Source organism: Scophthalmus maximus, chromosome 7 (genome assembly GCF_022379125.1).
Source record: "Scophthalmus maximus strain ysfricsl-2021 chromosome 7, ASM2237912v1, whole genome shotgun sequence".
Classification (NCBI taxonomy): Eukaryota; Metazoa; Chordata; class Actinopteri; order Pleuronectiformes; family Scophthalmidae; genus Scophthalmus; species Scophthalmus maximus.
The window spans coordinates 518,284-540,887 of NC_061521.1; the positions used below are offsets into that span (position 1 = coordinate 518,284).

At 42.8% G+C, this 22,604-nt stretch overlaps 1 protein-coding gene across 18 annotated transcripts in view; it reads right to left on the reverse strand.

Moving 5' to 3' along the window:
- The window catches only part of ptprfa (protein tyrosine phosphatase receptor type Fa), a 300,666-nt gene that overhangs the window by 228,752 nt on the left and 49,310 nt on the right, over positions 1–22,604 (reverse strand). For 17 of the 18 annotated variants that reach the window (XM_035647715.2, XM_035647719.2, XM_035647721.2 and 14 more), the window contains exon 2: positions 14,989–15,077. The gene's annotated coding sequence lies outside the window, so the exon portion shown is untranslated. Of the gene's footprint in view, positions 1–8,478; positions 8,655–14,988; positions 15,078–22,604 lie in introns of those variants that run through there. The other variant, XM_035647703.2, reaches the window with a different exon arrangement.

Sequence of the window (22,604 nt, forward strand, 5' to 3'; positions counted from 1 at the left end):
GGTCAGCCGATCAGCTGCAGCTCGTTGTCCCAAAAACCAGGCTAAAAACCAGAGGGGACCAGGACTTTTCAGTAGTGGCTCCTAAATTGTGGAACAAGCTACCACAATATGTTAAAATGGCCCCCTCTGTGGAAACATTCAAATCCAGACGTAAAACACATATTTTTCCTAGTACTATAACACCACCTGAGAGTTTTTTTTATGGTTTGTGTTTTACTCTTTGTGGTGTCTGTGTATTGTGTGGGTTAGGGTTATAGTGTGGTATGGTTTTATGTATTTTTGGGGGGATTAATTTCATACATGTGCAGCACTTTGGTGAACTATGTTCTGTGAAATGTGATATATGAATAAAGTGTATTTGGATTTGCATTTTGCTATGGGTAAAATTTCCATCTTGTGTTAGCATTTGTCTACTTACAACACCTCTGCCACAGAGAGCTCTTTAGAAGTCCCAGAATCCCCTAAAGTGGGCATTATTGTGGTGGAGGACCATGGTGGTCCCGAGCTGGATCATTTGAAGCCATTGGCTCCAGACCCAGTTACACCTGAAGCCAGACCTCTCAATAATCCTGTCATAAGTGTGTGTGCTGGCACTGCAGTAGTCTGTCTTTCTAAGAGTATGTGTTGTAGGGAGGTGCCAAAGTTAACTCTACGCTGTTGGAATAAGACCAGAGCACAGTTTGTCTATAAACACCATTTACCCAGTCGATAATTAACGCGCAATTAACATTTATTAGAAGGGCTTAACTTTAACATAAATTTCATGATGTAGAGACGTCCCAAACGGTTTACTCTGTCACCATTTGTCTTGCAAGGTCCAAGATGGTTTGAAACACTAGGTGACATCATGAGACATGCTCTACCCATGAAATGCCATATTTTATTAATTTGGTTTTATCACGTCTCGCGGTTTTTTCAACCCCCGAGTCGGACAAACTGCCCCGGAGCCTCGGGGTCGGGGCTTCTCTGCTTTTGTCCAGAAATGTGGGCTGTATGTCGTAAACTGCTGTAAAAACTTCAAATGAGACGCTTATTCGGAATACACTGTAGACATGTCCAAGGAATGCTCCGAAACCTGAATAATATCAGCATGTCCCACGTGTCTACATTTGGAATATAAAAAAACTAATATGATGTTTACATGACCCTTCAAATAAAATAAAATCCAAATATTGTCATATTCAAAATACTAATTATGTATTCTTGTGACATAGTCGCTCATCTTTTTCCTCTGCATCAGCCATCAGCATGTATGTGTTGACAGACAGGCTGGCTGACAGCAGTATGGCCCCTCAGTTTTGTCTGATGATGAATAACCCTGTTCATGTATGAATGATGACACATTCAAACTCTCCCCTACTCCTCATTCTATTGTACCATTCAGCCTTGTTTGTGGAATGAAAGACAAGAGGTGGTTGTCTTTGACCATGAATCCTGTCGTAACACTCAGGTGAGCTCCCCCTGCTGCTTTCAGCAGATGTGTTGGGACTCATCCTTTTCCCAGTGAATTCACAGACAGGCTGTGATATGAATCACTGTTGGAGGTCCACAGACTGGTCATTACAACACCCAGGTTAAATTCATATGATTACGTTTTCGTTTTACAAAAGCATTTTAAAACTGAAACGAAGCTTCCACAGTATGATGGTGGAAGTCTTTTAAATGACCCATGTCTCATTCTTCATTCAAGATCCTGCATTTATAACAAAGAACCTTCCAAACCTATTGTCAGACCAAAATCTGATACATATATTCACTCCCACTCAGTGCCGAATAGTGCGAAGGTGATGTTACAGGTTTACCCTGCTTACCCTGCTACGTATTTCCTTGAGTGGGTGTTTTAGTTGCCTTACTTTAATTACATAGAATCAATAGTTTCTTAGTCACAACCTTAACCCTACTGCAGTTGCCATGCACAGGAAGAGTTTTTAAATATTTGTCAGTTAGTAAAATTGTCCAGTGTGTATGTGTGTGTGTGTGTGTGTGTTTGGGTAGGGATTTCACAGGTGTTGATTGAAGACTGCTGTGTTTGATCGGCATCCACTCTATAGTACTTTCATTCTCCTGTTTCTCTGAGAGCAGATATGTTATGTCTGTAAGATTCAAGTGAATATCTGAGTATGGAAGAACCCTTGTCTTGTGTATCTACTGTATATGCAGGTCAGAGCCCCCCCTTGGACAGAGGTTTACACGTGCATTTGATGACAATGTCGTTGCATTGGGTTACATTTAATTCATTCTAGTCAGGCACATTATTGGTTAGCTGTTGTTTACATTGTGGGGTCCTAGGACCCAAGTGAGAATTCAAAGATTATCATAGTGAAAAGCGGCCGCTCTACCTCATTTTCAGAGGATGGATGAAGAGTTGTCACATTCACAGTTTAGTTAAATACAATGTTCAGGACTCAGTCAGTTATCATATATGAATGAGTTGGATTATTATGCTTAACATTTAATCTGTGCTGCTGCTCATTTGCTAATTTCCTTTAAAGAAATAAGAACTGTTCGCTGTGTCGGCATTCACTCTCTGACCATATAGCTCTAGTGTTTCCAGCATTCTACATCACAAACACAACATCTTTAACACCGGCATCTGCCTTTTGCCAAATATTTATTAATGGAATATAATTTATTTACCATATATTTATATTTATATTTCTTTGCCACTAGTTTTTGGAGCTGAGTGAAGGAAAAGAGTCTCAAAAGTCCACATACATGTATGTGTAAAAATATCTGTGCTTATCAGGCAATCAGTACACACTCATTTAATGATCTGAAAATGAATACAAAGAATGTCACAAATATTTTAAACATTTGTACTCACAGGAAGCAATTTGAAAGTGAACATAATTACATCTGTGAAGTTGAAGTCAAAAATCTGAACGTAAAACAGAAATTTGTTTTTGATGTGTGCATTACTTAAACTGTTTGACATGTGCACAAATTGCTTAGTATTTGTGTGTGGATTTGAACATGCATTTGTGTGTACCAAAAGTTACGCGAAAATCATTGTACGCATTGAACTAACTAGAATGACTAGAAAGAGAGTTTAGAGTTTAGATTAGCTGAAATATCACCTGTTCTCAGTCCATATATTGTTTGTTTGCTGAGCATTTAAATGTGTAGTATTTGTGTAATGGAATACAATGTTGTTTGCATTATGATATAGGCGAATATCCAAGGCGTATATTTATGCTAAGATGAACAAGACTGATCAAACATTTTAGCATGATAATTATGTAGGAATTTTCATGAAGCCTCAGATGGGACTGAGGTTTGATTCTTTTTATAAATACTACTGGCAGGGATGTTTACTCTCTCACATTGTTGTCATTGTCGTTACTGGTCCCACAAGTCTCCAGTTGATGCCTGACAACTACTCCAATAGCTAATCAATACAGACACTATACTAAAATCAAATGATGTCAATTGTAGACATTGTCGACTTTTTGTTTAGGACTTTATTTCAAAACATGATGATGATGATGATGATCATCATCCTTTTCTAACGCTCAATTTATAAACCTAATTAATGTAACAGCTGTTTATCACACATCCAAATAGATTTATCTGGTGATCAATAACAACAAATAAAACAATTACAGAATGACAGAAGCAACACCCACTACTCATCCCTGTACCTCTGAAAAACAATTCTGTCCTACTGAATAGATTTTTAGGTCTGCTTTCCACTATCTGATAAATTTCACAAATTCATCTAAGAGTGGTGCTGTATTAGCACATTTTTCATGCCTCCCTCTCTGTCTGAGAACAGTTTTCTATGTTGCCAGTGAGTTTATTATTTCTTCACATATTAATGAGGTAGTCTTAAATTCCATCACATGCATGAACCTGATTTTAAAAAAGATTTGTTCATATTGTCATGATATGACACATGACAACCCTGTTAACTTTACTTTGGCTCTTTCCCTAACAATTGTAGGGTGCATTTGACTTGCAAATATTTATTAGCGACCTATTCAAACACGTCCCGATCCTTAATGGAATAAAGAATCGCAGAGGAGCATCCTCTTCAAATCCACTTTTCCACAAACAGTCAGAACATTTTGCTGTTTCACTGGTGTCACCAAGCTCTTGCTTTCCGTGTGGTTTGTGCCACGACATATACATAGAGACCAAGTCTTTTACAAAAAATAGATTATACTAAAATTTAAAAGAGTGAATTCCTTTAAAGTATCCATACATGGTTATGAATCAGATAGGCATTAAACAACCCTGAACAACCTCATTAAGGATTTTCTTTGCAGCGACCAGGGCCGGTTCTTGGCATAGGCAACATAGGCAGTTGCCTAGGGTGCAGAATGTCCGGGGTGCGGCGCAAGGATCACTTCTTTTTTTTTTTCATAAGTGCACAACAGCGAAAGAGAGCCAGTGTGCACGACCAGGCGGGGAGAGAGACCCGGGGGAGAAGTGACGATCCCCAGTAAGGCTGCACAGATCAGCGTGGGGGGGCGACGGACCAAGGGACAAGAGAGGAGGCATTGTGGGATCCGCGGGGGTGAAGTGCCCCATACAGGACTCAGTCCTCAGAGCTCTGAAGCCCCGCTGCTGCACTAACTAACAGCAGTTCACCTGGTTATTCAGAGTTCGACTCAGACAGAATCGTGAACCGGAGAAAAACACGCCTTTGTCTGATTGACCCTGTCTATCGTTGATGAGTTGCAGCTGCTCCAGAGCTATAATCATGATAATAATATGATCACCTGTTTATTAAAAATGTATCATGTTCATAACATATCCAAATTCAATACTGCACTTTCTTGGCCCGTAAACACAAGTGTGTGACAGACAGACAGACAGATTTGCTGCAACATTAGTAAAATGTCTTCAGCAGTGGAGAGTACATACATTCATAAGAGAGGCTCCTTGTTGAACAGTAGTCTACAGAGACAATGCTGTGAGGAGCCAGTAACTGGTCTCTAAAGGTTGTACATTACTGTTAGTTGACCAAAACGAGGATACCTTCAGGCTGATCCCAAATCCCAAAGCAGAATAAATCTCTTATTTTTGAATGACGACAAATCACATCCATCTGCTAACACGTCAGTCATGTATTTATGATATTATAAGGGGGAAAAAACAAGTTCAATTTATAATGTCCCAACACTGTACTACAAAAAGAGCGACATGTGAGGGATTAATCCAGACCTCAGTTACAGATAACACCCTAAATAACTGAAGCAGAAGCTTCACTCCTGGAAGAGGGAAGAAGAACAGTGAAATGCTCTCTTCATAAGGAAACCAAATACCATTGTTAAGCCCAGCTTCAGCATGATATCCATCCCGCTGTGGTCAAAGGTCTCACATAGATTTCAGACATCAGAATGTGTGTGTGTGTGTGTGTGTGTGCGCGCACACGTGTGTGTGTGTGTGTTTGTGTGTGTGTGTGTGAGAATATATCATCAGATAGGCAAGAGCACACAGAGCCTCAGTTCTAATCAATTTATACATGCAACCTCACACAATAACAATAAAACAAGCTCAAATCTGGAGCGCAAAGGGAGGATTAGCTCCATTAGCTCAGGAATCTCAGAGGCAATTAACCCGCCATAAGGAAAGCCCTCTCTCAGATTCCAGCATGTGGCGCTGAGTGGCAGAGCATCAGGAGGTCGGGGAAGTGGTGGAGTCGCGGAGGAGGAGGGGCAATGTATTTTGGAAGGTTCTCAATCCTGGGGTCAAAAGCAGAAGCTTCCCACCTTCACTACCTCACCTGTTCCTTTAAACCTTGCCACTGAGAGCATGTCCACACTACATAATGCCGACACAAGTTTTTTATTCACACATCAACCTTTTTAAAATTGGTGAGTTTGTGGGATCTTGCCATTATGTACTCAAGAAGCAGCACAGTTGCCCAAAATTTAACCAGGGCAAAGTCACGTCAGCTAAATTCAACAATGTGTCCATAAAATAAATAATATCTTATCTGACCTTGGCTGCTTGAATTTAATTTAAACTACTAATTCCGAGTGACATCTGGATCGCCCCCCGCCTGCAAAAAAATGAAAGTACTGATCACACAAACTTTTCTCAAAGATGGAAGAAATACTGTCCTTTTTATTCCCCTTCATTAACCAATCACTTGTACAGTAGTTACAAGTGACTTTGCGGACAATCTTATAAATGTAACATGTCATTGTTATAAATTAATTAAATGAATAAACTGGCTCGACCTTGACCACCAACAACAGTACAATGCTACTTACACATTCTCTACCTGTAATTCTATAATATGATATATAATAATATAACAACTGCAGGGTTCTTTTTCTACTTATATTTTTGATAAATGGACTGTATATATATAGCTTTTTCCAACTCTTTGCATCTGGGTTAGGGTTAAGTAGCTTTGCTGCTGATTTTATTGTTCTCACAGAATCTTTTAATTTCATTCAACATGTGTCTGGTCCTTCTCACATTAATGGTCACACACTGGACCTTGTTTTTAGGCTTGGTGTGTGCCAAAGACTGGTTCTCCTACCTCTCAGGTAGAAGATTTTCTGTGTTGTTTGGTCCTTACATGTCTGGATCTGCTGCTCTCTCCTTTGGTGTGCCTCTGGGTTCAATATAGGGTCCAATTTTATTTTGCTCTGTAAATGCTTCCCGTGGGTCAGAGAATGGTTTGCTCTCATGGTAGATTTTTGGAATTTAATATTTTGTCATTTTATCCTACTCATGTATTTATGCTTATAATTGAGATATAACTTTATATTGGTATTAAAATTAGCCGTTCACGGAGCAGCCATCTATATATGGGTTTAGATTATTTCATTGTAGATAGCTACGCAATTCTGTTGTACAATCATTTCATCCTTAAAACAGTGGTAACTGTTGGGTTTCTCTAATATTGTAATGTCATGACCTTAATAGGTAAAATGCCTTGAGATAACGTATGTCATTACCTTAATAGGTAAAATGCCAATTTTTCACTATAAAATGTAATTGTATAGAATTGAATCATGTTTTATCCTTGTGAAACACTTTGTGACTGGTATCTGTGAAAGGTGCTATATACATAAAGATTACTCACTTAATTACTTACTAATAATTCTTTACAATTTAATGCAGATAAGACTGATTTCCTTATTATAGCTCCAGTTAACATCACTTCTAAGGTGCCCCAGTGTATTTGGTCTCTTTCTCGACTCTTAGAAATCTTGTCATTTATGATCAGACTAAGCTTTTTGAGCAACATATCAAATCCTTAACCCATACTTGTCTATTCCATCTATGAACTATTGCAAAACTGAACCCTGTGATTTCAAAACTAGGCTTGATTGTTGCAATTCCCTTTTCACCTGCCTCAGCAAATGGGCCAGAATGCTGCTATAAGGCTGCTGACCAGATCCAGCAAGATGATCCACATCACACCCATTCTATATTGATTACATTGGCTTCCCGTTAAATTCAGAATTCACTTTAATGTATCTTTGTACATCGCTGACCTGTTGCTACCTAACATCACCATCAGGACCAGGGCTTAGTAGTTGTCCCTTCCACGTGATGAAAACAAAAGATGATCATATATGTGAAGCCATGGCTCCAACACTATGGAATTCTCTTCCATAGTGTTGGAGCCAAAAACCTGAGCCTGAACATCAGCAAGATGAAGGAATTGGTAGTAGAGTTTAGGAGACAGCAGGTCAGCAGACACCTTCTGCTAAAAAAAATCAACAGAGAAGCCGTGGTCAGTCTCCAGCATCAAATACCTGACAATTTAAACATTACTGAGGACCTCCCCTGGACTCCCAAGAAAATCCAGTCAGAGGCTTGACTTCCTCCGAACTGCAAAAATTCAAGTTCTCAACCTTCATTCTGAAGACCCTCTGCTTCTCGATCGTGGAGGTGTCCTGACCGGCAGCATGACCATCTGGTAAAGGAAATAGCCCCCCCAACCTCGGAGCCCTGCACCCTCCCCAGCAGGAGAGTGAGGATGGGGGCCCCAAACATTCTGAAAGACACTTCACACCCCAACAATCACCTTTGCAGTCACATGACAAAAACCGAACAACTGAAGAGGAGCTTCTATCCCCAGAGCATCTGGATCCCAACACACGCACATCAGGTCACTTTAATTGTAAATTCTAGTAGATCTGTATGTTTTGTGTATATATACAAACTTTTATAATTTGTTGAGTAGGCTATATATATAATTTGTGTGTTTGCATATAGTTTTAGGTTTCTTGATTTTGTTAATTTTACTCTGCTTTATTTACTTTATTTTATTGCTTTATATGACTCATACCTGTTTTTGTTTTTTTAACTTAACACTGAATCTTTAACCCTTATTTCCCTCTTATTTCTGTGCATGTGACAAATAAGCAACCCTGAACCTTGATAGGATGATATCACTTTCACCACTTTCAAAGCTATAATTGAAAAAAAGAAATGTCTCAGAAGGATTGTGAGCAGGTGGCCATGGTCAGCATGGAAACAAGTTGCTAAATGAATAGTGCTTACCTGTATCAAATCCTTTGGAGAATCAGTGCTGGCTTTCTTTTGCGTTTTTCTTCAGAGGCAAGAGAACAATTCCTCAACAAATTACATGAAAAATTCTCCTCCGAGCCAGTGGCTCACTGAGCCTGTGGAAGAAGTCCAGCCGCTGGGGTCAGCCACAGGTAGAGGCTCCACAGCTCTGCAGCAGTGTGATTGATCTGAACACAGATCAGCTCTTATGGCTGACAGCACGGGTCAGAGCTGCTGAGCTCTCCTGGGAGGGAAGTGCAGTGAACAGCCTTTAGCTCTTTGAGCAGGGCTGGCCATTCAACAGCCAATGCCTATGTGCATGATGTCAGAGGTGTTGGATTTCAGTTGGAGGCTGAGAAGCAGGCTGTGCTGAGGCTTAAACCCAGCACAGGTGGGGCAGGCTCCTCCCATAGAGGAGAGCAGGGGCAGGGTTTATTTTTTATTTTTTAAACAGACCAACTTTCTGTCATCCTTACCAAAAACCTCATTGGTAAAAAGGTCAATGACAAGACTGATAGATAGAAATAGGAAACAAAAAACAAATTTTATTACCATGGAGCATCAGCTTTAAGCCTGCAATGCACACTTTCTGTCTCCCCCTTCTGACAGTGAGTGTAATTACACTCAATCAATGTAGAATACGGTTAAATAATTAATTATTACATATATAAAATACACATATGTAAATATACAGCCTCCTTCAAATGATTTGCAGATGCCAAGTTCTCAAAAAGCAGTAAGATGACATCCCTGCCACTCCCTCCCATGCCCCTTCTTAAAGAGGTAAAGTCACACCAGTGGTAATCCTCACTTGTCACTTTCCCTTTTTAGATTGCAATCCTCCATTATTCTCTCTTATCTGGAGCATCAGAGACTTTTCCTGGAACTCTTCGAATGTTTTTTCCAACATAGGCTCCACCATACCTGTACTCCTATTTGTTGTAATGCTGTCTCCATCACGATGGTTACACAGGAATGTCACCATTCAAAAACAGATTTAAAACTGTGGTAGACCACATTTCGGTAATATCCTTATTCAGTATAGCCTATTTTAATACAAAAGCTCCTAAAATAAAATCTTAACATTTTGAATTAAAAGAAAAATCTGTGAACTTTATCCTGTTGGAATTGTCTCATTCAGTTATTCTGTTATTAATATAAAAATACCCAGACCACATGGACTGAGGACAGAAAACATACTGCTACAGTGGTGAAAGAACTTTTGTCTGAAATGACTGTGTCCTAGAACCAATTTTTCTACACTGAGGCACGAAATATGTTTTAAAAGAAACTATCTTTGACTAATGAACAAATCTACAAATTTGCAAACTGTCCATACTCCATGTACTAGACCTTCAAAACCTTCACTGTCAGTGTCAGTGTGTTGTATCACAGAGAAGAGCAGCTGGGTGACAGCACTGTATGTTTCCCATTTCCCATTTTTATTTCAATGATTTTTTTGTTTACTATTAAAACAGAAAGTCATGGCTGTTCTGAATTTTATTTTGATGTTTAAGGTTTATGTTGTGGCCACAAGTTTAAATTATTTGAACTTCTTCCATCGGTTTGGCAGTCAATGTTAGTTAACAAACAGCCACCTGAAGTGTGTGTGTGTGTGTGTGCGTGTGTGTGTCATTAGTAACAAATGAAGGAACAGAACTGGAGAGAGAAATTGCCTAGCTGCCTAGTTTTTTCGGGAGACCTGCAAGGAGACCATTACAATAATCTAGCCTGCTAGTAATAAAGGCATGTACACATTTTTCTAATCTAACCTACTAGTAATTAAGGCATCTACAAGTTTTGTCAATCTAACCTACTAGTAATAAAGGCATGTACATGTGCTGTATGGACATGAGTCCTCTTAGTCTTGCTATGTTTTAAAGGTGATAGAAGTCTGATTTTGTTATTGATCTGATGTGTTTGTCAAAATGTAGATCAGAATTCATATTAACCCCGAGATTTCTGGCTTGGCTTTTAGTTTTCAAAGACAGAGAGTGAAGGTGTTGGGTAACTTTCAGCCTTTCTGTTTTAGCACTGAAAACAATTATCTCGGTTTTGTCATTATTTAATTGGAGGACATTTTGGCACATCCAGTCTGTGACTTGCTCAATGCACTGAAACAAACAGATCTATGGGACGATAGTCGCTTGGTGATAGCGCTATATGGATTTGAGTGTCGTCTGCATAGCAATGGTAATTAATATTATTATGTCGCATGAGGATAACTTTCTCAATACTTGAAGGGTAGATTTGATATCAGTCTGCTTGTGGAAAATTGCCTGATTGGAGAGAGCTGTTAACTATTTTCAGGATGTCTATTGCTAGGCAGTAAAAAACAGTCTTATAGAAGTTGGTAGGTAAAACATTGAGGCAGCAGGTGGATGGCTTAGGTTGTTTCTTCAAGAATTTTAGAGTCTATTACAACGTTACTTTTTTTTCTAGATTCAACATTTTAGTTTGAGACGGAAAAATGTATGGCACATCTAATGCCTTCAATTTTACCAGTAAAAAAGGATGCAAACTCGTTGCATTTCTGAGTGGAAAGGAGTTCCGGTTGTATTTGTATTGGAGGATTGGACAGTCTATGAACGGTTGCAATTGAGTTTGTGCATTATTAGTGTTGCTGCTGATGATTATTTGTTTTTTTATGAGGAACTAACAAAATTCATGTTAATATCAAACATCAACGGACCCTTTTTCCACATACAACAGGAACACCTTGCACTGTCATGAACACTGTTCAATTCAATTCAATGTTATTTGTATCGCAACAAATCACAACATATACTATCTCAAGGCACTGTATTACAATATTATACAATATTATAGAAAAACCCCAACAGATCCCACAATGAGCAACACTTGGCGACCGTAGGGAAAAAACTCCTTTTAACAGGAAGAAACCTCTAACAGAACCAGGCTCAGTTGTCGGCAGCCATCTGCTGCGACCGGTTGGGATGAGAGGAGAGAAATGGGGGAAAGAAGAGAGGTGGGCAGAAAGAAGAGAGACGCAAGAGACCAGGAACAGTTGTGTGACGTTGTATTAACCACTGCCAGACTGGTTTTTATAATGACAATAATGATACTGACACTAATAATAATAATAATAATAATAATAATAATAATAATAATAATAACAATACCAATACCATTAATAATACAATAATAATACATTTTTAGATCTCTCATTTATGTCTGAGATTTGGAGATATTTCCATCCCATATTAACCACTAACAACAAACTACAGTGCAAATTTATAGTGAGACAATGAGACCCTGACCATTTCTCCACAAACAGAACAGCATGCAAGCTGTTAAATCCAGAAGGAAAACGAAAAATACACAGTTAGGAACCACAAAAACCAGGGTTCACAAGCTTCAGTACAGCAAAGGGGCCACAGTGTGGGCAAAGTGTTAGTAGTGTTATTTTCCTGACATTGAAATGGCAGCAGTTTACAAAATAAATGAACTATTAACTACCATTAACAGGGAATGTGAGAGGGTGAGATCAATATGGGAACACAAATACCATAATTTTATACCTGGTCACTTCAACACAAATGCAGGATAAAACCTCAACAAAGAGCAGAATAAAGAAGATAAATATTGAAATCCAATATTCTGTTGAATCCTTATGTACTAATGTGACCAAAAAGATTGGACAAACCATTTATTAATATTTTGTTTGTCTGAACCAATAATGCAAATGTAGTGACAGTATAAAACAATGAAGTATTAGGCTGTTAAAAGTTTGTGGATGATAGTTTTTTTTTTTTAAACAATTAAATAGTAAGTTAGACTTTCTAATAACTATTTAGTAAAAGGTTATTAGTGATTATTAACTAATAACTACTGCTTATTATTATATTATTATAATAATTGGTTATTAGTTATTACACATGTTATATGGGTTCTAAATAGTTCATGCTATTAACTAATAATTATTAAGATATTAATGATAAGAAGTATCAGTTAGAAATGTATTAATACTGTATGTTGAAATGAAATTGAAATGTATTAATCAGTGCATTTCAGCTTTCCTGCCATAACTTCTAAAAATAATAGTGACATGATAGCCACCGATACAGTTCTATTTTTAAGTCTTCATTTTTAGTATGTTCATTAGTATTTCAAACGATTTTCATTTCAGGAGCACAGCTGAAGTTGTTTCTGGTATTTATGAAGGTTATTGAAACTATGCTTTTTAAATCCATTCTGTCTATAAGTTAGACTGCCTGGCTTGTTGTGAGGTTTGCCAGTCAGGGTCATGGCTCTATCGAACAGTGTATCCCTTTAACTCTCATCAGTAATGATTTCATGAGCTTTTTTACTACTAAAATCATAACCAACAGAGAAAAAAACACTTCCTTACTATGAGTAGCCCTGACACACTCTCAAACACAGTGGCCCCAGAACAGTATCACCTAATACCTAGACTTATTATCTTTGGCTTTTCTTCCATAGATTTGTTTGAGGTGACTTCACTGGTCACCTCCTCCGTCACCATCAACTTGTCTTTTTGATCCTATTCCATCAAGGTTGCCTTACTAATAACCGTTAATCAACAGTTCCTTATTAGACCAGATCAATCTATCTGTTTGACAGGCTACATACCCAAGGCCTTTAAGGTTGCAGTGACCCATATTAAAATCCTTTTCAAATCTATTTCTAACCAGTTATGTGCATTAATTGTTTGCTAAAATACTTTCAATCAGGATTCACAGTAGATCATAGCAGAGAAACAGCACTGCTGAAGGTTACCAATGACTTTTCATGGACTCAGACAGTGGAAACATCTCTATATTATTAGATTAGATAGACTAAAACATATTAATGGGATTAAAGAGGATTAAAAATTCATGAAGTCATACTTCCCAGATAGAGTTAACTCATTTATTGTATGCTTCCTTTAAGGAAATATTATCACAAAGCACCACATACATTTATTTTTTTATGCAGCTGATACCCAGCTGTATTTATCTATAAAACCAGATGAAACTAATCATGTAGACACATATTAGGATTGTCTTAAAAACCTGGCCTGGATAATAAAACGTTTTTACTTCTAAATTCAGACAAAACTGAGGTCACTGTACTCAAAACACCCCAGAGAAACATTATCTGAGCATATAGTTACCTTAGATGGCATAACTTTGGCCTCCAGCTCTACTGTGATGAACCTTGGAGTTATTTTTGACCATGACATGTCCTCTGACGCACATATAATACAAGTCTCTAGGCCAACCTTTTTCACCCGTGCAATATAAAGAAAATTAGAAACATCCTATCTTTGAAAACATGCTGAAAATCTAGTCCATGCAATTGTTACTTATATACTGGACTACTGTAATTCATTACTGTGATGTCCCAATAAATCTGTGAAAAACCTCCAGTTAATCCAAAAGTTCTTACAGGAACTAGAAAAAGAGACCATATTCCTCCTATGTTAGCATCTCGGAAGTGGCTTCCTATGAAATTCATTATATAATTCAAAACCCTACTCCTTACATACAAAGCCCTTAATAATCAGGCTCCATCATATCTAATTGAGCTCATAGTTCCGTACTATCCCAATAGATAACTTCGGTTTCCAGAGTAAGAGTAGAATGGGAGGCACGGCCTTAAGCCACCAGGCTCTTCTCCCCTGGAACCAGCTCCCAGTTTGTCAGGCAGGCAGACACCATCTCTACATTTAAGGTTAAACTTAAAACATTCCTTGATAAAGCTTAAGGTTATAGCTGCTCAGGTGTTTACTGAACCATCTCTTAGTTATGCTCCAATAGGCCTAGATTGCTGCGGAAACTCCCATTATGCACTGAGCATATTTCTCTCTAGCCCCCATGTATTTATATTACTACTACATGTCACTAACTTTGTGTGCTTTTCCTCTATCTCTGACCTCATTCTTTTGGTACAACTGACTCCAATCTTCAGTCGCAAAGTGCTTGCTCATTGTAGGAACTGTTGGGTTTTTCAGTGATATTATAAGGGCTCGACCTTACTATTTAAAGTGCCTTGAGATAATGTATGATGTGATTTGGTGTCATACAAATAAAATTGAATTGAATTATATCAACCCAATTTTGTGGGAGACCCGTTTTCAGGTCGACGCATTTAGAAATAAAGACTGAGACTGATTGAGAATGAACTGTTTATCAGAGCTGACTTTTGATCCAAAAGTCGGTAATGGCCCAACATTACTGAGGAGATGTGTATCACAGTCTGTTCTATGTGTTTGTGTGTGTGTGTGTCTGTGTGTGTATCACGTTGTAAGGCACTTGTGCCTTCCTTTTGTTAATTAATTAATGGATTTGAGTCCAAACTTCAGACAAACATTCCAAACATAACTGCTCTTCCCTTTTTTTACACTGAAATGACATCAGTCAGACCTTTGCTCTCTTCCTCACAATAGTTATTACATATGTAAAAGTTGCACTATTGATTTGGTTCAGAATGGAACTACAACCAATGAGGGGGAAAGAACAATGGACTACGGACACTTACTTTACAAGTCTCTGCCTGATTGACAGATGTCACAGCATATCACATTCAACTGTTGTGGCAGCTGTTGGCTCGTTGTTACGACTCTCATCCTGTGAAAAATCAATACAAACACATAGATCGTCAGTGCAGCAGAGCATGTAAACACACTCACAACAAGTCAAACAGCATGGCCTTCCCACCGCATTACATTTTCTTCTAATTCATAAAGCTGCATCAGGGTTTTTAAGGCAAAATTTATTTTTCTCTTTAAGATAATTTATTAGTTATTGAGTTGTGTGTAAATCACAAAATCCAACCTTATATTACTTTAATCACCATCTTAGTGCCTGCAACATAGCACAATTGTGAATAAAATATAAGCAAGGCTTAAAAACAGACACCATATTGCAGTTACACAGCGTGACAACTAATCTACCTTTCCTAAGAAATGGAAGTACTTTTTTTCTCTCTAACATGAAGAAAAAAAGTCACTTTTTTTTTTTTTCAGAATGAGACATGGAATAAAAACAACAAAAACAATCAAGGAAGTGAAGAGGTGTTCAGTATGGCGGTGGAAGGAAAGCAAAGCTGCCATGTGACCCTCCACTGATATTTAACCCAGAAGAGAGACAGGCAGGTAGGCAACCTCAAGGCAGGAAGCCATAATTCTGCCACTGTGGGTTACGTCAGACACATGCAGGTCCTCAGCACGGAGCAGGAGATGGAGCTTAGAGACTTTTTAGAAGGAGCACCTGCCACGTTCTATGGCCTGAGCCCCAAAGAGGTTAGGCGAGCTATAAAGTGTGACAAAAGAACAGTTGATTCAAGAGTTTTATTAATACATTTTTGTAGGTAATTTTGTTTTATTTTGATTATTTTTGTTGTACTCTATTTTGTTTGATTTCAAAACTGTATTAATCAGAACAACAAGCTAAAAGCCCTCATCATATGTCCAGGGCCTCAGGCTTCACCAAGCACAATGTGACAACTTTGTTTAATAACTAGAGCAGAAGTAGGAATGTGGATGAAACTGAGGATAAGACTATACAAACTCCAGAAAAGATTGGGGCTCACAAAGGGGTGCGGCCCATTGGGGCCATGCTGTCTGGGGAGAGAGGCAGACTAATGAACATTACTTCTGCAGTCAATGCACAGGGGAATGTTTAGTCCCTTCCAAGGGGCCAACTCTGAGGCTGAGAAATGAAGCCTATGCGGAAGTGCTATAAACTGCAGTTCACTAAATGCCCGCTTGAGCCTGGCTCCAGAAAGGAACAAATCCCCATAGAGCCCCATGTTAAAATGCCCAACTTTACAGCAGAATTAAACATGTTTACAGCCTGGTACAAAAAACGTTTTTTGTCCCAATGGCTTATCCCCCTTCGTGATAATATAACTCGTCCATTTATATTATATTAAGGTTTGAAATTCTGCATAATTAGGGGCGTGGATACTTGAGAGACAGGTGACGCCGCTGTTTGGTAGCCGCTCGGTGGCAGCTAGCCGGTGGCAGCGCGAGCTAATCCCCGGTCATTGACTTCTCGACCCCGCTGTTGGAGCCTTGCGGAGAACATTTCAAGCTACTACCGGATGAATAATACGCCTGCTCTGTTGTCAGTCGTCCCAACAGAGAAGTCCAGGAAGCTTACGCTCCTGTTGTTTCAGTAAGTTAAATGATAGTATTGTTCTGTGTTTGCAGTAATAAGTGGGTGTCGGTGTCTGCGCTCGGTACCTGGCTTGTTAGCTTAGCTCGCTAAAGTGCTTATCAGCCAGATAGCCTGGGGTTAGCCTTGAGAGAGACTCCGGCTCTGCTGACGAGGCAAGTGTTGATGTAAGGTAACGTAGAGGATGCGCTGTGTTCTGGGTTGTGATGGAGTTTTTTTATTGCGCCTGTACGGTAACTTAAAATGAAACAGAAGAACACAAGATGATTCATATTTTTTTACTGAAACCGACACGATAGATAATTACGATGCAGAAACAGACTTGCTGTGATCGCATGTGACATGGTTTGTCTGTGTAGTTTTCCTCCAGATGATCCAGACAGACTGGACCAGCGGAAGCTCAACATGAGGCAGAACTGAACTAACTCATCACTTCAGCACTGACCGCAGGTTCTCCACATATGGTTTGTGAATAACTTAATGGTCACATTTTTCCCAAATGAAACATGAGAACAATGGTGCCCGTTATCTTTGATAACAATTAAATATTCTATACATATGTACATTTTAAGTGTACATTCACTGTGTTGGTAGAACACTGCTAAATCTAAAACTACATTGAAATACAGTTGAATATCTACAGAACAAAAGCACACAAATGTCTTTATTTACAAACTTGTTTTACTATTTTATATTTGTGTCTTTGTTATTAGGGAAGGACCTGCCTGAAGGAATCCACTGTGCTGACCATGTTCTGTCTCGAAGAGCAAAGAAGAAAAATTAATCACTCAGTTCTTATCATTACATGTACTGTTACACAGCTTTCAAACTATATTTAAATCACACAAACCTGTTATTGCTTAAGGTTCCATCTGTAGTGAATGAGTTATTTGTCAATTAATAGTCAGATTTGAATGTGAAATCTCACATATTCAGTCAGTATTAAAGACAAAAATAGTTAAAATATAAACATAATTTATTAGCCAGAACCAGAAGTTATAGATTAACTCTCAGATGTATTCTTAATAAAGGTACAACGCACAAAAATGTAATACAATATACAATATTAAAATTATAGAACACATTTAATATACAGACTGGGCCTGTGCAAGCGGTAACAGCTGAGCTCAGAATGAGCCCAAAGGTGCAGAGTCCATGTGGTGGGAGGAGAAGGGGATACAGTGTGGGACTGTAGGGGAGGGGAAGAGCAGAGGTAATAAGTGTTGTAGCTATAGTTGGTATTTTTTTATCAACATTGATGAACATAAAATAAACTCAACATTGTCCATGATAGTCAGGGATCTGTTTAGGCTTAACAAAGTGTGACCTGAAGGCCAAATTCAATAGCAGTGACACTGCCAACTGTAGCAGTTACAGGTCCCCTTCACAAGGTGCTGGAGGTGAGTCTGCTGCAGGTCATCTTCATGTGGACCAACTGATACTACTGATCTCCCTCAGGTTGTCGTCAGCTGCTGCTCTTCCTCACGGAGTGGAAACAGAGTGGAAGAAGGTTTTTCCACCCCAGTCCACCAGCCAAACACAGCACGTGTCATGATCTCCCCTCTCAGTGCACCTCGCCCCTCCTGCCGGCCACTCCCTCCTCATCAGCTCAACTCCACTCACCTGTTCACCGCAGCTGCAGCAGAGCACTCATCAGTCCAGTATATATACTTCTCTCCACCATGCACTCATCGCCAGATTGTTCTATGTCATCCGTACTAGTCTCTCCAGCATTTCCCGGACGGATTCCCCATTATCGACCCCGCCTGTCCCAGACCTGTCTGCTCTGTCTCTGCCCCGGTGATCGACCCAGCCTTCCGCCCCCGACAACGGACTCTGCCTGCTTCCCCGCCTGTGGTACCCTCCCCTGCCGGCTCCCACGGCGTGTCTACCCTGGGCACTCCGTGCTCTCCCACGAAGCAAATTTGTTCCACGGTGTTTGCCTTGAACTGTCTGTTAATAAAAGTCATTACCGACAGTCTGCCTGCCTAAGTGTGCTGCATCTGGGTCCCCTTCCGACCCGTTACAGTACAATTTGGCCTGACATGGACCCAGAACATACCACGGAGCCGCTGGCATGACTGGGCCGAGTCGAGACTCAGATCCTACACTATGAGGCGATCCTAGCCTCCACCGCAGCTGATGTTCGGCAAGCAGCGGCAGATCAAGAGCAAGGGTTCGCCACGTTAGCTGCCCAGGTCCAGCAGCTCACCACCGCTCTCACACAGACCCTCGCTCTGCCCGCCTCCCCGGATCCACCTCAACCGGCACCTACGCAGCATGGTCCTGTCTCGGAGTCTCGGGTCGGGGTTCCCCGAGCGCTACGCCGGTGACACGGAGGGCTGTAATCCGTTCCTCACAAACTGTTCTATCCTCTTCTCGCTCCAGCCCAACACTTTCGCCTACGAGGAAGCCAGGGTGGCATTCACCATAAATCATCTGACGGGTCGCGCTCGGCTGTGGGGGACGGCAGAGTGGGAACGACGCACGCCAGCCTGCTCCTCCTTCCAGACCTTCGCCGCTGAGCTTCGCAAGGTCTTCGGGATACCATCGCGGGGTCCCGACGCCTCTGGTGGCCTCCTCGGGCTCCGCGAGGGATCCCACTCCGTGGTCGATTACGCCATCGACTTCCGCACCCAAGCTCGGCTGAGCGAGTGGAACCAGTCAGCCCAGGTCGACGCTTTCCTTCTGGGACTAGCTGATTGCGCCAAGGACGAGTTGGTATCACATGACCTGCCCTCCTCGCTCGACGGCATCATCGAGCTGGTGTCAGAAGCATCCAGCCCAGACGACGGGAGAGGCGCTCGGATCATTGTCCGGCCAATCGTCCTTCAGCTCTTCCCCGGCCGCCATCGCCCCCCCTGCCGGCCAACCCACGAGGGAGTCCGAGCCCATGGAGATAGGCCGGGCCAGTGTCACCCCCGAGGAGAGTCATAGACGCCGCGCGGGGAACCTCTGCCTCTACTGTGGTCAAATAGGACACTTTGTTTCCAAGTGTCCAGCAAAAGCCCGGGCTCACCAGTGAGGGAGGAGGTCCTGGTGAGCCACACATCCAAACCCTCCTCCAATCTATGTCCCCTTTACCAGGCATGACTACTGCTGCCTCAGGGCTCTCAGACTTTGGCTACACTAATAGACTCTGGTTCGGATGTGAACATAATTGATGACGACTTGGCCAGACAGCTAGGGGTCGGTCGAGTTCTCCTGCCCTGCCCGGCTCCCATCAAGGCCTTGGACGGCCGCCCCCTGAAGACCGTCACCCACCAGACGGTGCCCCTCCGCATGCTCCTCTCCGGCAACCACCACGAGACAATACAGTTTCACATCCTGCAGTCTCCTAGCCATCCGCTCCTCCTGGGGTTCCCCTGGCTCCGTCGTCATAACCCTCACCTCGACTGGACCACTGGGGCTATCCTGGGTTGGAGCTCATTCTGTCATCTGGTCTGCCTGAAGCAAGCTGCCGCACCGGAGTCGACCCCCAGGTCCAGTTCCGCACCTGACGTATTGAGAGTCCCCGTGGAATACCTTGACTTCAGGGAGGTGTTCAGCAAGGCCAAGGCCACCTCTCTTCCGACCTCCAACCCGGCTCCGTTCCACCAAGAGGCCGCTTGTATTCCCTGGCCACCCCCGAGAGAGAGGCGATAGACACCTACATCAATAATTCTCTGGCGGCTGGCATCATCCGCCCCTCCTCGTCCCCGGCAGGAGCCGGTTTCTTTTTTCGTCGACAAGAAGGACAAGACACTTCGCCCATGCATCGACTATTGAGGACTGAACAACATTAAAATTAAGAATCGTTACCCTCTGCCCCTCATCGCATCCGCCTTTGAGCTCCTAGAAGGCGCCACTATCTTCACCAAGCTTGACCTACGCGACGCCTATCATCTGGTCCGGATCCGCGAGGGGGATGAATGGAAGATGGCTTTCAACACCCCCTCCGGCCACTACGAATACCTGGTGATGCCCTTCGGCCTCCAATGCCCCGGCTATCTTCCAAGCCCTGGTGAACGATGTACTCAGAGACATGCTCAATAAGTTTTTTCATCTACCTCAATGACATTCTGATCTTCTCCCGATCCAAAGACGACTACGTCCACCAGGTCCAGGCAGTCCTGCAACGCCTGTTGGAGAATTCGCTCTTCTTGAAAGCGGAGAAGTGCGAGTTCCACGTCCCATCTGTCTCCTGGGTTACGTCTTAGGGAGGGGGGCCGTGCAGATGGACTCAGCCAAGGTCTCCGCTGTCACTACCTGGCTCCCTCCGGACTCCCGCAAACAGCTTCAACACTTCCTGGGTTTTGCCAACTTTTACTGGAGGTTCATCCGGGGGTACAGCACAGTGGCAGCCCCTCTCACAGCCCTCACCTCCTCGAAAGTGCCCTGTCAGTGGACGTCGGCCGCCCATGACGCCTTCCAGGCCCTGAAGAAACGCTTCACTTAGGCCCCCATTCTTGTCATGCCTGACCCGGAGCGGCAATTCGTGGTCGAGGTAGACGCCTCCGACGTGGGAGTCGGGGCTATCTTGTCGCAGAGGGCCGCCACCGACCAGAAGCTTCACCCCTGCGCCTTCTTTTCCAGGCGGTTGACCCCGGCCGAGAGAAACTACGACATTGGCAACAGGGAGCTTCTCGTGGTCAAGTTGGCCTTGGAGGAGTGGCGACACTGGCTTGAGGGAGGTTTCTGGTGTGGACGGATCACAAAAACCTAGAGTATATCCAGTCCAACAGACGTCTGAACTCCCGTCAGGCTCGCTGGGCGCTCTTCCTCACCAGATTTAACTGCTCCCTCTCGTATCAGCCGGGGTCCCGCAATGTCAAGCCCGACGCCCTGTCCCGGCAATTCCCAGGGAAGGATGGGGACGCTGCCGGCCCTTACACCGTCCTTCCACCCTCCCGTTTGGTCGCCACACTCACCTGGGAGGTAGAGGAGAGAGTCAGAGCCGCCATCCAGGACCAGCCCGGTCCCCACTCATGTCCTCCGAATCGGCTGTTTGTTCCGCCTGACCTCTGGTTCGAGGTTCTGCAGTGGGCCCATAGCTCCCAACTTACCTGCCACCCTGGGATCCAGAGGACCAAGGAGGTCGTTCAGTGTCGCTTCTGGTGGTCCTACCTGGGAGAGGACATCAGAGGGTTTGTCAACGCCTGCCCCACCTGTAACCAACACAAACCCACGCTCCAGGCTCCAGCTGGTCTCCTGCATCCTCTGCCGGTTCCTCATCGCCCCTGGTCCCACATCTCCATGGATTTCGTCACCGGTCTGCCACCGTCGCGGCAACACCACCATACTGACGGTGGTAAACCGGTTCAGCAAGATGGCCAATTTCGTGCCTCTACCCAAGCTCCCATCGGCCAAAGAGACTGCCCAGCTGCTGCTGACCCACGTCGTCCGGCTCCATGGCATCCCGGTTAACGTGGTCTCCCCCAGTTCGCCTCTATCTTCTGGAAAGATTTCTGTTCGCTCCTGGGAGCCACCGTCAGCCTGTCCTCTGGCTACCACCCCCAGTCCAACGGCCAGACGGAGAGAAAAAAACAAGAAATGGAGACGGCTCTCAGGTGCATGACATCACAGCACCCATCGTCCTGGTCCGAACAACTCTTGTGGGTAGAGTACGCGCACAACACCCTGACCAGCTCTGCCACAGGTCTCTCCCTCTTCCAGTGCGCCTACCAGCCAGGCTAGAGGGTTTGGCTCTCCACCCGTGATCTTCCCCTGAGGGTCGAGTCCAAGAAGCTGGCTCCCCGATTTTTTGGTCCGTTCGAGGTCCAGAAGGTCATCAACCCGGCGGCGGTGAGGCTCAAGCTCCACAGGTCCATGCGGGTTCATCCCACCTTCCACGTTTCCAGGATCAAGCCGGTCCAGGAAAGCGCTCTGGCTCCTGAGGTCCCGCCTCCTCCACCTCCTCGCCTCATCGATGGGGGCCCCGTGTACACCGTTCGCCATCTCCTGCGGTCCCGCCGGCGTGGGAGGGGTCTCCAGTAC